Raw genomic sequence first — 16396 nt, 5'->3', positions numbered from 1 at the left:
GAAGACATTTTTTTTCTCGCTGTTAGGGGGGTGCTGACAGGAGAGTTTGCAGCCCTTGGGGAATCAGCTGTCGTTCCCCAACATTCCCCCACCTGGAGCTGGAGAGAAGAGGGATCAGATGGGAGGGTGGCCACTCCCCACCACTGTGTGCACGGTCAGTTCATTTACAGGGCTCACAGAGCCCTCCTCCTCCACCTGCCACTCAAGGTTACCTCCCTCCTCCTCCCCCCTCCTCTCCACTTCCTGCCGTGACTGGAGATCAGAGAACTCCGTGCCACAGCTTCCCCTTCTCAAGTCTCGATTCCTGTGGGGCAAGGGACAGAAGGGCTGGGGACCTGCAGTAGGGCCCAAAGGGCAGATGCTCCCGGGGGAGGGGCCGGGAGGGGCCACCTCATAGGTATCTACTCACAGGCACACAATGAGTAGGTCACCGTGACACACTGAGGCTGCCTGACCTTAGACAACTTTTTGGGGAAGAGGGAGCCAGGACCAGAGGACCTAACCCTTGTACCTCACTCACACGGGTCTCCTGGTCCTGAGCCTACGGGTTCGTTTTGGTTTTCTGCTGGCCTCCAAGCAGGCAAATTCCCAAACGTCCAGCCCCCACCACCACTCCCCTGCCCTTTGTGCTGAGGAATCCCCGCTCCCCGCTCCAAGGTGCCCGCCCAGACGAGGGCACCTTGGCTGAGGTGAGGGGAATGGAACCTCCCTCCACTCCCCTCCCCTTCTCTGCAGATGTCCCAGGCTATATTTAGCTCAAACCGGGCGGCCAGCCAGCCCCAGACTCCCCACCGGCCGAGAGCTGAGCTCCCAGTTTTTATGCAATTAAAACATTAAGAGAACCACCCCATCTGCCCCCATGTACGTACACACACACACACACACACACACACACACACACACACACACACACACGCTCACTCCTGTCAAGAGCTCTAAGAACTTGAAGGAGGGCTGCCTAACTGTACAGCAGCCAATGATAGGGCATAAAGGGGTCCCTCAGGCAGGATAGGTGCATAGGTGCATCTGGGCTCAGATTAGGTTGACACTGGGAGGTGGGGGGATGGGCTTCCCTAGTTCCAACCTGAAAGAGGTATCCAGTTGAGGCCGGGGGGCTGACTGCAGAAATTCCACCTGTCATTTTGCAGCCCCTCAGTGGCCAGCTCCAGTTACAAGGCTGGGGCTGGCAACAGGTGCTGGCCATGCTGGCAGCAGCCTAATCCCCCCATCAGCGCCTGGGACAGTATCTGGAGCCTGGAGGTCCAGCAGGGGGCTTTGGGGGGGGAGATGCTAAATGGAAGGAGGTATCTCAGGGCAGTCTCGAACCTCTGCAGGAGGCAGCCCCTTTATTGATGGAAGAAGCCGGGAAGCCAGGCAAAACCTACAACACCTATTTCATCCTCCTTACCATGCCAGGCTGGGCGGGCGGACCAGAGTGTGGGAGGTCTGTCTGCCTGCCTGCCTGCCTGCCTGCCTGCCTGCCTCTTCCTCCTCCTTAGTAAATTCCTGGAACAAGGGAGGTTCCAGTTGCAAAGAGAGGAGAAGGCAGGCGGTCCCAGCTTTTTTTTGGGGGGGGATCCAAGGAGGGGTGTGAGGACCAGGGAGGGAGGCAAGAGTCAGACAAGAGCCAGACGAAGCAAGAGACACCCACACCCAAACCAGACTAGGGACACACACACACACACCCACACTGACATATTCTCACACTCCGGGCCAGGTCCCCTCATGCCGCCCACCCTGCAGGGACACCCAGACACCCTCAACCGATCTTGCCAATTCCCAGAACACCTCCTGAACACACAAGGAGATCCAGACCCTGCCCTGCCCCCACAGCCCACAGAAAGCGTGTGGGCTCCAGACAGCAGCAGGAGGGTGGAGGAAACATAGGAGGAAAGACAGCAGGCGTCAGCTAGGATGTGTAGCCAAAGCCTCTGCAAGCTGGGGGTATCAGTGGCCACATTTCTTTCCCAAGACTTGGTAAGTCAAGACAACCTTGGTCATCTTGCCAGAGGCTCTTGCCACAGCCTCTCACACTCCTAAAACCACCACCACCAGACAGGGGTGGGGTGCTGGGAGTGAATTATTGTACTTACTTGCAAAGGGATAGGATTACCTTCCTCAGCCGCCCATCACCCTGCATCCCAGCAGAACTCCCCAGCAGACCCTTCCGAGGGCTCAGCTCACCGTGGCCCCTACAATTGAGAAAGGATCCTTCCCTGCTCAAGCATCCCAGGGGTCAGGGATCACGCCCTGCCTGCATTATCACCCAACTCTGAAGACCATTCATCTAAAAACCTCAGAGCTTTTGAACAGAGTCACCTGGTAAGAAAAATCCCAGAAGGCAGGAGCCAGCTTCGGAGAGCAAATGGTTAACAGAAGAATCTGTGTCAATGTCCCCCAAGCAGACCTGAAGGCCACTCAAGTGTCCTCACCACCCCCCCTCACTACACGGGCTGACAGGAACAACGTCATGGCATGTGTGGGTGACTGTGCCCATCAGAGGAGGCACAGGGTGATCAGGATGAGCTCCAGCTAGCTTCCTGCCAGGTTGCCACATGGTCAGGAGTAGGAGGTGAACTAAGAAAGGGACCCCAGGGTGGCAGCAGGTGCATTCAGGGTCAGGAGTGGGGGGGGGGGAGATGGAGAGAAAGATAGTAGGGCAATGCTAATTCCCAGCCCAGGGGCTTCTCAGAACTGCCACCAGCTTCTCTCTGTCCTCTGCATATACCACAGGTTCACACCCTCCACCGTCATAGGCTCCCAAGGGCCCACTTGAGTCTGACCCCACTGACCTCTCTGCTTCATGGCCCAGACTCCCAGGCAGTACTGATGTGCCAGCCCCTCCCAGAGTACAGTCTTCCACAGAAATGAACCCTGTGACTCCACATCCCCCTATTCTTCAGGACGAAGAGCTACATGTATAACTCCAAAACCTCTTCTTATCCGACAACCCCCCCCCCAACACACTCTTCTCCACCCCTCCTAGGGGAAGCCCCAAGGCTCCAGGCCACCCCTACTCCAATCTGGGGCCTTCCTCAGCTTCAACTCCATACAAAGCCCTGGAGGAGTTGGAGGAGTTGAGGGGTCTGAGCCCTAATTTCCTCGCAGCACATCAGAGTCCTTACTGGATAATTCCCACCGACCCAGGCTCAAGTTCTGCCCTGTGAAGCAGGAGAAAAAGGGTGACAAGCCTCAGCCCTGCCTGTGCCCAGGGTGGTGAGGTGATCAGGAACAGAACTAAGAGTTGGGTAAAGAGCAACGGGAAACGATTCTGTTAGAGAACACGCACACATACATGTGCACACGGTCCAAGGCAGAAGGTAGCAGTCTGGCTGCAGACTCGGAAGCTGGCACCAGGTAAGGAGCAGGGGGTACCATCTCTTACATGCCAACGTGCTGGGCACCCTATCCAAGACAAGATGAATAGTGGTGGGGGAGGGCAAGAAACTTCTCAAGACAGTTTGTTGTTGTTGTTGCTTTTTAAATTATTTCCATATGACTTAACCCCCACCCCCAGCCTAGCACACTGGGGGATCTGACCCCCTTTCCCACGAACAGTAATACAGCAGGGCAGTGCCCAGAGAGAAAAGGAGACACAGTTAAACTGATCTGCCAACCACCCCTCAACATACACACATCTGGCTAGCAGCTTCCAAGCCTCGTGGGTGGCACTAAATCCCAGACATCCTCAGTGAAGCAAGGTCGGCCAGTCTATTCTGTCCTTCCCTCACCCCAAAAGGCTTCCACAACCCCCAAGTAACACAAGACTCAGGCGCGTCTCACTCAACTGCTCTGGCTCCCGCACCCAATTCTGACGGCTCCCCCACACTCCGACCGAGACACCAGCTGAGCGGGCCCCGCCCCCCCAGCCAGTTCCCTCTGGTGGGGGTGGGCCCCTGGCTGATTCTCCCCAAACCACAGGGCGGCTCAGGTAACAGGAGAAAGAGTAGGAGGGGGCTAGTCCGTTGGGCATCTGATCTCTCCCCAAACAGGTTTCAAGAAGTCTTTTTGTTTGGTTTGGTTTTGGAGAGAAAAGAGTTCCCAGCAGTGGATCTGCCACGGCTGGAGCGCCGGGGACACGCGCGGCAGACGGCCGCAGAAGCCTCAAGGCTGTGCGCGCGAAGACGCGGCGTAGACGGGGCTCCCCAACCCCGGACACGCCAGCGGCAGGCTGGGAAGTCCAGGAAACCCCAGGTCCCCGTCGAAACCGCCCGGCACCCAGTCCCCGCCCGCAGCTCCGGTCCAGAGCGGGCCACCGGGCCCCGATGTGTGAGAGAGCCGAGGGTTCCCCAGAGTTCCAGGGGAGAGATTACCTCGAAGCGAGGGGATGCAACCCGTCTGCGCGTCTGCGGGCACAGGGTCTGCCCCAAGCAGGCGCCGCGGCGCTGCCGGGCGTCAGGGGTTTGGGGTCCTCGGAGAGGAGCCGTCCGGGGGGCCGCAGCTCAGGGGCGCGGGGCGACGGCAGCGGCCATGGCGAGTCACGTGCAGAGGCTGAAACTTTACCCGGAGCCCTAGACTGGGGGGGCGGAGGGTATGGAGCTGGGGTGGGAGGGAGGCCCCCCTGCCGCAGGTCCGCCCCTGTACGCCACGGGCCAATCACTAACCGGGGGCGGGTTCTCAAGCTCACACCCGCCCCTCTCTCCTTAATAGACCCAGGGAAGGGCGAGTCTTAAAGGAGACGCTTCCAGCTGGTGGCTGGACCGTGGGAATCTGGGAGAATCCCTCCCTCAACACGCCAGAAAGAGATTGAGAGCGAGAAGGGGTGTGTGTGAAGTTCAGAGAAAAAAATAAAAATACGACTCGGCGGAGAAAGAACCTCAGGGTGCGGTATCCTACACACACTCCCTTCTCCCCCCCCCCCCCGCCACACGCCCACACTCAGGGACACACACACACACATCACACACACTTACTAAACCTGGGAAGAAAGGATGGTGTAATGTGGAGAACGCACTGACTCCTGCCCCAGCTGTCAAGTCTCTGTCTCTCCTAATCACAATCCTCCGGGGTCAGCTGAAACTGAAAGCTATCTGACCTTGAGCTAAACACTTCGCTCCTCTGGACTTCAATATTTTCTCGTCTGCAAAATCCCGGAGTACAAAGAGAAGACCGCCTTCCCCATAAGAACATCTCTCGTCTTTCCCAAACACCTCTCCGACTTGAGTGGATGAGAGGAAATTTCTAGCCCAACTGAATCCCTCCGAGTAGCTATAAGTATGGTCACCCCAAGTCAGGTCTTGGGACGGCCAGGAGTCCCCCTCCATTCTAGAACACTCCCACTTGAGGGCCGAGGGCAGTTCATGGATGTTCCAGGAGGACAGGATCTGAATCACACTCCACATCTGCAGACCTCGATCCCCAACTGTCACAACCCCCCTCCCGGCCAGCCAGGGAGGTTAACGTCTCCACCTTCAGCACTGCACTGGAGGAGGGTGGGTCCACCGTGCAGTGCCTCCCTCACCGAGTTCCTGGGCAGAGAAGTGGCAAGTGCCCCCCACAGGACATCCCACTGGAAAGGGAAGTGCCACACACCCAGGCCTCCACCCTAGAGACGCTCAGTCTAATCCTGTGTCCGGATTTTCAGACTAGGAACAGGAGGTCCGAGGCCCACATAGCATTTTGTCCACGGTTGCATGAGTGTCTGAACCGGGTCTAGAACTGGAGTATCTGCTTGTCTCTCTCTGGCTCTGCTCTGGCGGCCTTGGAAGGTAGCACAGGTCAGGTCCGTGGGACACTCTGCCTAGAGGTCGGACGCAAGGGAAAACTCGGCAAAGCGGTGCAGCGCTTCCCCAGACCCTCGCCGCCCGCTGGGCTAGAGCAGTCTCCCGCTCCTGTCTGGATTTCCGCCGGTGCGAACCACCCGCCCAGCCCCTTTCTCCCGCCCCGCCCCGATCTGTCCCGTCCAGATCCATCCACAAACATGCGCTCAGCAGGCAAGAATGCGTCAATGGCTCCCAGATGTGGAGGCCGACGCTTAACCCATTCCCTTCCACGCACCCCCTCCGGTGCCCTCACCAAGCCTTTCGGCCAGAGTCTCACCATCATCAGGAGCCTTCAAACAAGTGAGGAACCTTGGCTAAGAGGGTGGCCTAGGGTCAGTCTACCTCTAATTCCCATAGCCTCCTCCTAGCCTAGATCTTACCAGGTAGGTGCATGCATAGAATTACACTGTCTCCCACACGGACAGCACACCTGCCAGCAAGTGGTTTCAGGTAAACTTTTTCCTCTCTTTTTTTTTCTCTCTTTCTTTCCTTCTTTTCTTTCTTTCTTTCTTTCTTTCTTTCTTTCTTTCTTTCTTTCTTTCTTTCTTTCTTTCTTTCTTTCTTTCTTGTTGAGACAGGGGATTCTCTGTGTAGTCCTGGCTGTACTGGTACTTGCTCAGTAGACATGGCTGGCTTTGAACTCACAGAGATCTGCCTGCCTCTGCCTTTTGAGTGGTGGGATTAACGGTGTGTGCCCAGGGGGTCCATTCTTCTTGTACACACTTCAGGCTTACCTGCCAGCCTATGAGAATGTTCTTGTACACACACCCTGGAACAAATGCACAACCTCACACATATTCATGGTGTGACTATGTACACCTCATATATATGCACACCCAGCACACCCAGCACACACACACACACACACACACACACACACACACACACAAAGCCATGATGGAGAGTGGAGTGTGCTTCCGAATTGATGCAGCTGTAGGTCCATATGGGGATGAAAGAGAAAAGCCCATGCTCACACAAACCACTTCCTACAGGAGTCAGACACAAGATGGGACACACACCCTACACACTCTGGGAAACTTCCTTCATGCCCGGGGCACCACGGGTCCAAAGTCCAGGCCTACCCAAGCATGACTGCAGGATCGGAAGAGGTCCCTAGGTTGGGGGCCAGGAGTCATGAGTCCACAGCAGTGGCTGTGTTGGTCTGAAAACGGGGCTTTCACACCCTTCAAACAGGGACCCTGTTTCAGGAACAGAATACTCAGAATACAGCAAGAGGCTAGCAGAAGAGAAGGGCCCCTGGGCGCTCCTAGGGCCTCCACTATCCCTGCAAGCAGGAGACAGTCTGTGGGGGTTGGGGGAAGCACTGGTTTCCCAAGACAAGAAGTCAGTCCCTCACTGGGTTCAGACAGGTAATAACTGTCCAGTGACAGCTCCTAGTCCTCAAAGGAGTGACAACTTGAGCAACTCCTTAAAAAGAGCACCGAGCCAGGTGTGGTTGCCCACACTGTACCCTCTAACACCAGTACTTGAGAAGCTGCAGCAGGAGCACCGTTTGAGTTCAAGGCCAGTTTAGGCTATGTAGTCATGGCTACGGAGTAAGACCTTGTTTCAAAACAGACTGACCAAAGAACAGCATCAAGTCCGGTGTGGTACATATATATAATCTCGGCATCTAGCACTCCGGAAGCGGAAGCAGGGGGATTAGATGTTTGAGAACAGCCTAACAGACAGGAGGGAGAGAGAGACGGCACAGCACACACACACATCCAAGCACTAAGCAGGATCTGAAGTAGGCATGGGGGAAGAATGTCTCTCTCAGACCACCTGAAGGTGGGCGAGGTGAGAGGGAGGTGCCTGGTAGAACCAGCCTCAACTTCCTCCTCCCCAGCCTCCAGATTATGTATCTCCCAGGTATACTTCCCACAGTCACCTTTTACGTCTCAGTCTAACAGGGGTCCTGTTTCCTTTTTTTTTTTTTTTTTTTTTTTGGTTCTTTTTTTCGGAGCTGGGGACCGAACCCAGGGCCTTGGGCTTCCTAGGCAAGCGCTCTACCACTGAGCTAAATCCCCAACCCCCTGTTTCCATTTTTATAGGATAGAAAACTGAGGCTCAAAAAGAAATTGTCAGGCTGGAGAGATGGCTCAGTGGTTAAGAGCACTGACTGCTCTTCCAGAGGTCCTGAGTTCAAATCCCAGCAAACCATCTCACAAACCATCTGTCATGGGGTCCGATGCCCTCTTCTGGTGTGTGTGAAAACAGTGACAGTGTACTCACATACATAAAATAAGTAAATCTTTTTTAAGAAAAGAAAGAAATTAACCAACTGGATGTAGTGGTTCATGCTTATAGTCCCCAGGCCTTGGGAGACTGAAGCAGGGGGGATGGCCATGAGCTCTAGAACTTACATAGTAAGTTCCAGGCCAGTCCTGGCTACAGAATAAGAACCTATCTCAAACAAAACAATTGCTTTGCCAAGGTCTTACGGTTTGTCGATGCAGACGTGGGATTCGAACTCACAGCTGTCTGCCCCACACTCCCCCACTTCCTCCTCCAAATCAAACATATCCCACTCTATTCTCAAGCCTGCTACCTCTTCCTTTACCTCCACAGGGTATGTGGGGGAAGCAGCACGCTTGCCTGGCTCTGCAGGTTTATGGGTAGGGCTAGGAGATGAAAGAGATGAGAGAGGACACTGGGGGCTACACGTGTAACCCGCCACCCTAACCCTAGCATGATGCCCACCTACCGGCCGGGTGACTCAGCTGCATCCGGGGAAGATGCCAGGGCAGTGACTCACCTACCGAGAAGAGCTGAGTCTGGTACTTTGCCAGCCCCGGGACAGAAGCGACTTAGTCACTACCAGGGCTGTGCTGCCCAGCAGGCACGGTCTAAGGATCAGGGACAGAGGCCAGCAAAGTCCTCCCTGGTTACATGCGCCCCCTGGTGAAGGCAGGCTTCAGCATCCAGGATTGAACTGTGGCTCTGCTGGCCCCTGTCCTCCCACTACTGCCCAGCTCCATGACACCAGCTCTGCTCTAGTGCCAGCAAGTTTAGTGAGACCCTCAGGCTGGGCTGCACTGCCCCCTTGCAGCCAGCTCCCCCTGCCCCCCTCCCGTCATCACTCACCACCTACCCTCTGATTTAACCCCACCTCCTCCTGCCACCCAAGTTGTACCCAGCTATGAGTCTCCTTTAAACATGTCCTGGCAGCACTCCTGCCCCCACAGCCCCTCTCACCGTACACACACACACACACACACACACACACACACACACACACACACTCCTGCCAGCAGCTGCTGAAGTTGTCGAGCAGGAGGGAAATCATGAGGGTGGGGCTGGGGATTGAGTTACCAAAGCCAATGGGGTGGGCTGTCACCCAATCCCCCATCTCCCTCACCCATTTCCCTCACCCACCTGCCTCCCTCCCTACCTCTGGCTGGCAGCCTGCTCTCCCTTGAGCCCCTCCACCCCACTCCACCCAAAGTAGGAAATAAATGTTCAAGGGTACTTGTCATGCAAAGACCAGCCCAGTTTATGTGTAAGAAAGAGAAGGCGAGAGAGATGGAGACAGCCGGAGCTACAGAGCTCCCTGATCAGTGTCTGGGCTACAACTACTAGGTGTGTCTATGCCTGCTGTGTTGAGAGACTGGAAGGCTGGGAGTAGCTCATGGGTCCCAGTGGAGTTGGTGGAGCCCAAAGGGAGTTGACAGGTTGAACAGCCTCAATCCATTTACGCTATTGATTTCTTACACGGTGCAGCAGGCTTGATGGGGGGCATGATAAATCAGGACCCCAGAGATGGGGGGGACTGGGGAGGGGGGAGGGGCTCCTGCACCATAATTTGTGGCCCTCTTAGAGCTGCTGGGTGAGGAGGTGGCCAGCCAGGAAACAGGAGGGGCTGACTGACAGGGGGTAAGGTTGGGAAAGGAGGTGTTGGATTAAGGTCCCCATCTGCAACAACTCCTTCCAGGGCTGGCAACACAGAGAGGTTCCGGAACAACTCTAGGGGGCACCATTCGCCTTACAATTCCATGAATGGCTTTCTCGGCGCCTATACAACGTGGAGTCCCCCAGGGAGATGGAATGCCAGTGGAATCCCCAGAGATGGCTTCTTGGCTATTCTCTACCATCCCCTGCTCCTAGGACTCAGACAACCCTACCCCCTAATCTGAGACCTCTGCTAATTGCACTGGCTCCTTACTATGCTGTGGGGGCAATGGCATAGCATGGGTTCTGGGCATGGCAGGAATGAGCTCAGGATGGGTTCTGGGGAGTCTAAGGATATGTGTCCTTGTCACCCATCTGTCCTCAACTCATCTTGCAACTGTGGACAAAAATCCCTGGCCCTCTCTAGGTCTCCGAAATGAAACAGCTGGACGAGATGTCCCTTCCGAAAGGTGGCTCCAAGCCCCACAGCTCGCCAGCCTGGAGTGTGTTGGAAGCTGTCCAGCGTTTCCATTCACACCAGTGGCCACAGGCCGCCCAAACAAACCAAGCTGGGGTTTACAGAGACCCTGCACAGACAAGCAGGGAGGGAAACAGCCCTCCCTCACGTCCCTGGTCTGAGGTTCTCCTTGCTGCAAACCAGTGAAGGAAGTACAAACCGTGTGGTAGAGACCAGAGAAGTGTGGTATAAGCCACCTGGGCTCCAGGCCCAGCATAGCCAGCCACTGGTCGAGAGTCCTAGGGTAAAACACATCCCTCTCTGGTTCCCATCAGTGATGGGAAGGGCTTGTCTAGGTGGCAAAAGTTCCTTCCAGGTCCAAGGGATATTGGACAGAGAAACCTAAGGGGTCCTCAGAGCTATTCTGCTCTGAGCTGAGTTAAGCCCCTCTCAGCAAGCTTGTTACCCTGGCTGACATACTTCCTTGTTCTCTACTGCCCCTGGCCTCTCCTCACTTCTCAGTCTGTCTTTTTACCCTCACCTTGGCCAGCCCCTCGGCCTGCCCCGTGCTTTTCTGCACGTCTCTCCTGCCAGGGGACAGACCAACTAAAAATAGTCCCCACAGCCTTTCTCGCCCACAGCTGCCCAAAGAGCAGGAAATAAGGGGGGCAGGGAGGCCTGTGCCCTGCCCTCACCCACCAACTCTCAGCTCAGAACGGTGTCCAGCACTGCAGTCTGGGGCTAGTGCCAACTTGGCCATCTCTGGGGCATCCACACCCGTTCCCTAGAGGGGACGGCCTGCTCATAAGTGCTTACAATCACAGTTGCCCCTGTCCTGTGGGAGAAGAAGAAAGGAGGTCATTGGTCTAGAAGGAATCCTTCCCAATGTCTGACAAATCAATGCCAACCACATTGTGGGCACTGAGAAGGGAAGGCCTGGCTCTACCCACTGGCTTTTGAGGGCATAGGGAATTGGCATTGGTAAAGCGTGTGCTAGTTTCCTTTATCCTAGCTTGACTAGAGGGGAAACAAGCTGGGACTCCAGCCCCAATTATGCTAACCCTCTGCTCTCCGAAAGACACACGGCTCGGATATAAGGGTTCCAATAGGCACCCTCTCAGATACTATAGCCAAAACAGCAACAGAAGGTGTCGGATACCCATATAGAAAGCCAGAAGCCTGGGGGCAGACCCAGGCTGGCTGTGTCCACCAAGCTGGGTAAGCACTGCCTGCAAGCTGAATCAGAGGTCATGAGAGAAGTCAGCTCTCACTGGTGCCACAGGCTACCTACACACAGTACCTGCTCCCCATCCCATCTGCAATTCCTGGCACCGCCCAGCCCTAGGGAAAGGCCTTCTCCAAAGAGACTGCAGGAAAGCAGTTCAGAAACTCTCTGGAGGCCAGCAGGGGAGCCCTGTACAGTGAAGCAGGCGGGAAACCCAGGCATCCTGGCCTCCAGCCCAGAGAGTAAATGAGAAAAATATCTTTGAGGGAAAGAGAGGAAACAGACTTGATAGGAATACACACAGACACAGACACACACATAGACACACACAGACATACACACTCATACACACAGACATACACACACAGACACACATACTCACATACACAGAGACACACGCGCACACACTTACACACAGACACACGCACACTCACACAGACACACACAGTCATACACGCACACTCACACTTACACACACAGACACACACACTCACACAGACACACACTCACACACACAGACATAGACACTCACACATACACACACATACACACACAATCACACAGACACACACACTCACACACACAGACATACACACTTACACTCACACTCACAGACACACACAGACACATACACACAGACATACACACTCACACAGACACACACACACATACACACACAATCACACAGACACACACACAGACACACAGACACACACACACACACACACACACACACACACACACACACACTGCCCCTGCAGCTCTCCCGAGAAGCGAATACTACTTTGAACAGAAGGAAAGAGCAAGAAGGTGAAGCCATGGGAATGGGGAGACAGCCTGGCCCCTACATCTCCTCATCAGAGTAGTAAGGTGCCTGCATTTTAAGACCAAGGATCATTCAGGGCCTCAGGCGTGAGAGCTACCCCAACCTCTAGTCCTTAGTCCCTAGGGGTTCATCCCGGGCTCCCTCTGGCTCCCCTTTCCTGGGACTAAGCCAGGAGTGCGCAAGCCCAAGGTGCTGGTGCTCTTGGAGTCAGGGCAGTGTCAGGGGCAGCTCTCACACCATCCTCCCCACTGGCTTCCCTCCGCCTGCTCTCAGCCAGCACACATATCTCAGCTGTCCAATCCGATTAGGGCTCCTGCCCAGTGAGCCGGACAAGGAGGCCACTGGGCAGGGAAGAGACAGACAAGGACGCAGACGGGGATGGAGAAAGGAAGGTGGGGAAGAGGCTCCTGGGCTAAGCTGTGTGGCCTCTGAGGAAAAGGGGAATCTGGTGCCCAGATCTGTGCCTTGTGCCAGGCATCCTGGTGGCAGGGAAAGCTGTTGTTCTCCGGAAGTTCTGCATCCCTAAATTAGGCTCCTGCGTCCCCTGGGCAGTGGTGGAAGGAGACGGAAGGCAGGGAATCTGACCCAGATTTAAGGAGGGTTCCCATCCTGGAACTCTGCGGTCATGACTGGAGTTTACACATTATCTCCAGGGACCTTGTATGGCAGGGTCACAGTCAGGTAAGCCAAGGCTGCTGTGCTTGGCAGTTTTACAAATGAAGAAACTGAGGCTTCGCTGAGGAGAAGGCTATCGATGCCATTTGGTGAAGTCTCTCAAATTTGGGCCTTTGACTCAAAGTCTGTGGTTCCTACCCAGCACTCCACTCTTTTTGTATTGGAGCAGAACTAAGTCTAGAATCCATTCCATGGCTGACTGACCCTTTCCTCCAAAGCCAACCATCAGGGGGACCTTGGGAAACACGAGGGAGGACAGAGTACACACAGAACTAGTTTCCAAATAGGTACATGTCACCCACCCTCACAACGTCTATCCACAGAGCTAAACTATCTCCCTCCCCATCCGGCTACCCCTGGGGCAAGATACACACCTGGCTACTACCAGTTATTCAGACAAGCCACCGGCCCTTCATGGAAACCCACCAAACCATAATGAGATGCCCCCTGAGCTTCAGCAAACAGAGCCTATCAGCCTACCACAGGAGAGGAGAATCAGCCAAGGTAAACAGAAGGTGCTCTCCCAGAGAGCCTGCAGGAGAGCTGGGGACCTCCCAGCTCTAGGGTAACACCAGGAGCCCAAGGCTCTGAAAGCCAAGGAGTGCAGGGAGCTGGCATAGCTGATCAGCCTTCCAGATCTGGTCCACACCCCCTTCCCCAGCCATCTGGACTGAGCCTGATCTGGCTTGGGCCTCCCTGGGATCTCTCCCTTTGGATACACACAGTAACCTCTTTCCAAAAACGTATAGGTCTTACAACCACATGGTCTACACACGGGCACTCAAAGGAAGGGGCTTCTGCACTAAGCGCGGAGGTGTTGGCGGGGATGAGAGTTCTAAGCTGAAAGGACTTTCCCTAGAGAACAAGGTCAGCAAACACTGGAACCTCCGCCACCTTTCTGCAAAGCCCTTGGGCACCCAAGGGTATCATGCACCTGGAAGGAGACCTGGGCTCCTTAGATAGGGAGGGAGGCAAAGTCCTGAGCTCCAGGCTGGGAAGCCACGAGGAAGCATGGGAGAGAAATCCCTCAGGGAGAGTACGGTCACCTTCATGCCCCTCACCACTTTTTCAGTCAGGCTACCTTCGGTCTAGGTGAGATGGGGGTGGAGGGCTTGGGGCAATACTGCAAAAGAGGGTGCAAGGGCGTGGGGCCTGGGCAGACCTCCCCCACTTTCCACTCTTAGCTAGAGAATGCGGACCGCCTGAGGGGGGCGAATTGCACAAGGGCGCTCCGGGGGTCGAGGGCTCCGAGGTTTCCAACGCCCCAGGGTTCCCAGGCTCCCACCTCCCTGGACTGTGAGCAATGGGGGAGGAGGGATGGGGAAAGCCTGAACTGCCGAAGAAGGAAGCGGCCGGATCAGAAGCCGGGAGGCCCCAGAGAAAGGAGACCTAGGGAGAATTGGGAGGGGGCGTGCACCATCTTACCTGCTCAGGTGTGTGCCGGCAGGGGGGCGATGGGGTTCCCAGGAGAACCGGGGAAGCCCTCTCAGCTCGATTCAGGATTCCCCCCTGCTTCTGGGTTAGGCTGCTGCAAGAGGCACGGTTCCCGTTGGGTCCTAAAGCCCACTGTTCAGGTTGTAGGCTCACCCTGCCCTCTTACTACCAGCCCCCACTTGGTTAGCCGGTGCAGCGCTGAGGACTGAAGGAGGAAAAAGGAATCCACTGTTAGCAAGATAGAGGGTCGGAGACACGGGCAGGGTCCAGGAGCCGTATCAGGTCCCAAGACACACGCCACAGGACAAATGGCCATTTTCTTTTTGCTTTTCCTGAGCCTATGGATTTGGTCTTAAGTCATAGGGGTGTTACTCTCTAACACTCCCATTGGGCTATCAAGAACGTAGGGAAAGCAATTTTCCGTTCAGACAAACAAACACCTACTTTTCTCCTTTTTTTCAGACTATAGTAGTCTGTTCATCCCACCTCTTTACCTCTTAAGTGCCTAAGAGGTTATCCCAGGGGAAACCCTTGGTCTTCAGAAGAGAGCCGGATGGAATCTCAATGCGGCTGGAGACTATGACCTCAGCCTGTTAGACTGAGGCGTACTTGGGACCTTGTGGTGTGGACTCGTGTGTAAGAGAGCCTGGGCAGGTAGATTAGGGAGAAGGGAAGGCTTTGGATATATCCAGTACTTGAGATGGCAGTTAGCAGGGGATGCCAAAGACACAGAACCTCGGTGTCCAGCAGGGTCCTGGATCTTGAACCTTCATTACCGTAGGGATACGTTAAAGTCCATTTCCTGTTCTAGGGCAGAGGTGTCTCTAAACACAGTAGATAACTTCAAGGTCACTGGCTTTGTAGTAGAGGGTGACCAGCTTTTCTCAAAGGTTGCCCTTTCTCTGGTCACCTTGAAAGAAAAATTGAGGCGTGGTGGGCCAGATGGGCCGAGGAGTCTGCAGAGTGCTGGACTGAGAGCATTTTGTAAACAGTGTTACATACTATTTCTAGCAACAGAGGCAGGGCTGGGGTGGAGGGTGTCATGAGCATGAAGGGCCAGAAGACCAGAGTATATTGAGGGAAGGAGAGGAACGTGGCTTCTCCTTAGAAGGGGAGAAGGCAAGGGCAGCGCCTCCAGCCCTCACAGTCTTGCAGGAAGAACTGGAAGGAGCTAGACAGCTTGTATGGAAGCCCCAGGGTGGAGTCTGTAGGGTGAGCTCAGGTCAAGCCTTTCACCCTAATGTGCCTCAGTTCTCTCCCAGCTGTTAAACAGGACTCCGGATTCTTCCCAGGCAGTTAATGAGTGTTTACCAAAGGGCTTGGAGCTCCTCAGATCTCAGCTGGGCCGCCACTACAGTTATAAAGCTCCAGTAAGAACCGAGTGTTATTTGGGGAGGGGAGGAGCAGGGGAAAGAGAAGCGGACCTAGTCTCTCACAAGCTGAGGATGAAACCCAGCTCCGGGAGGAGCCCAGGCCCGGCTGCCACAGGATATCCTTGTACCCAGGAATGGAGGTCACCCTCCCCCTCCACCTAACCACCACTGAACGCGGGCCTCCAGCTCGCTGTAGGCAGAACCCAGCCGGGCAGCTGGCCTTCATTAACTCCAGCTTTTTCGCCCCCCACTGTGAACCCACAGCTTCTACAGGCCTAGGCTACAGGGGGCTGCCCTAGTCTGACCTTGCAGCTGATACTGGGGTGGGGGGTACCACAGCAAAGGCCAAGTTACCAGCCGAAAAGAAAGTCAAGCGAGACTCCTTTTTTTTCCCACTGGGAGCAAGCAGAGAGGAAAGGAGTGTGGGGGTGAGAGGGTGGAGGTGGGGGAATTTAGGGCAAACAGCAGGCAGTGAAGTCAGCTGGATTGAGGCCCAGAAACCCCCACACCCTGAGGCCAAGTCTTACTCTAGCTTTACTTTCAGCTAGAGTCTTGGCGAGGCCCCAAACTAGGGAAGGCCCTGGCTGCCCCTTTCCGCCTCCCTGCCCCCACCCTTATTAAATACACATTTTATCTCTCAGCATCTTCATTATCTTAACTGAAGGAGACAGGCAGTGGATGGCAGCGGCAGAGGGCGTCAGGGGAGGGGGGTGTGGGGAGCAGGCGCACCCTTGTTACAAAGTGCTGATCTGG

At 55.2% G+C, this 16396-nt stretch overlaps 1 protein-coding gene and 1 long non-coding RNA gene across 14 annotated transcripts in view; one reads left to right on the top strand and one right to left on the bottom strand.

The window, feature by feature from the left end:
* Positions 1-14896, bottom strand: part of Rara (retinoic acid receptor, alpha) — a 45898-nt gene extending 31002 nt beyond the window's left edge. For 2 of the 12 annotated variants that reach the window (XM_087569790.1, XM_087569799.1), the window contains exons 1-2: positions 4314-4505; positions 2094-2192 (exon numbers count right to left, since the gene is read on the bottom strand). The gene's annotated coding sequence lies outside the window, so the exon portion shown is untranslated. 12 annotated transcript variants of the gene reach the window in all.
* On the top strand, positions 22-4809 carry LOC134480867 (uncharacterized). Of its 2 annotated transcripts, XR_015632080.1 has the most exons (4): positions 22-154; positions 3109-3357; positions 3993-4269; positions 4651-4809. It is a non-coding gene; the product is annotated as an uncharacterized LOC134480867 (long non-coding RNA). The 2 variants fall into 2 exon arrangements; XR_015632079.1 differs by lacking the exons at positions 22-154; positions 4651-4809 and adding an exon at positions 2146-2322 and having other exon boundaries at positions 3993-4314.
* Positions 14897-16396: the final 1500 nt, after the last annotated feature.

The sequence above is a fragment of the Rattus norvegicus genome, chromosome 10, assembly GCF_021556685.1.
Source record: "Rattus norvegicus strain SHRSP/BbbUtx chromosome 10, alternate assembly SHRSP_T2T, whole genome shotgun sequence".
Taxonomy (NCBI): Eukaryota; Metazoa; Chordata; class Mammalia; order Rodentia; family Muridae; genus Rattus; species Rattus norvegicus.
Note: the sequence above shows the minus strand (reverse complement) of the source record. Positions and strands in the feature narration are given on the sequence as shown.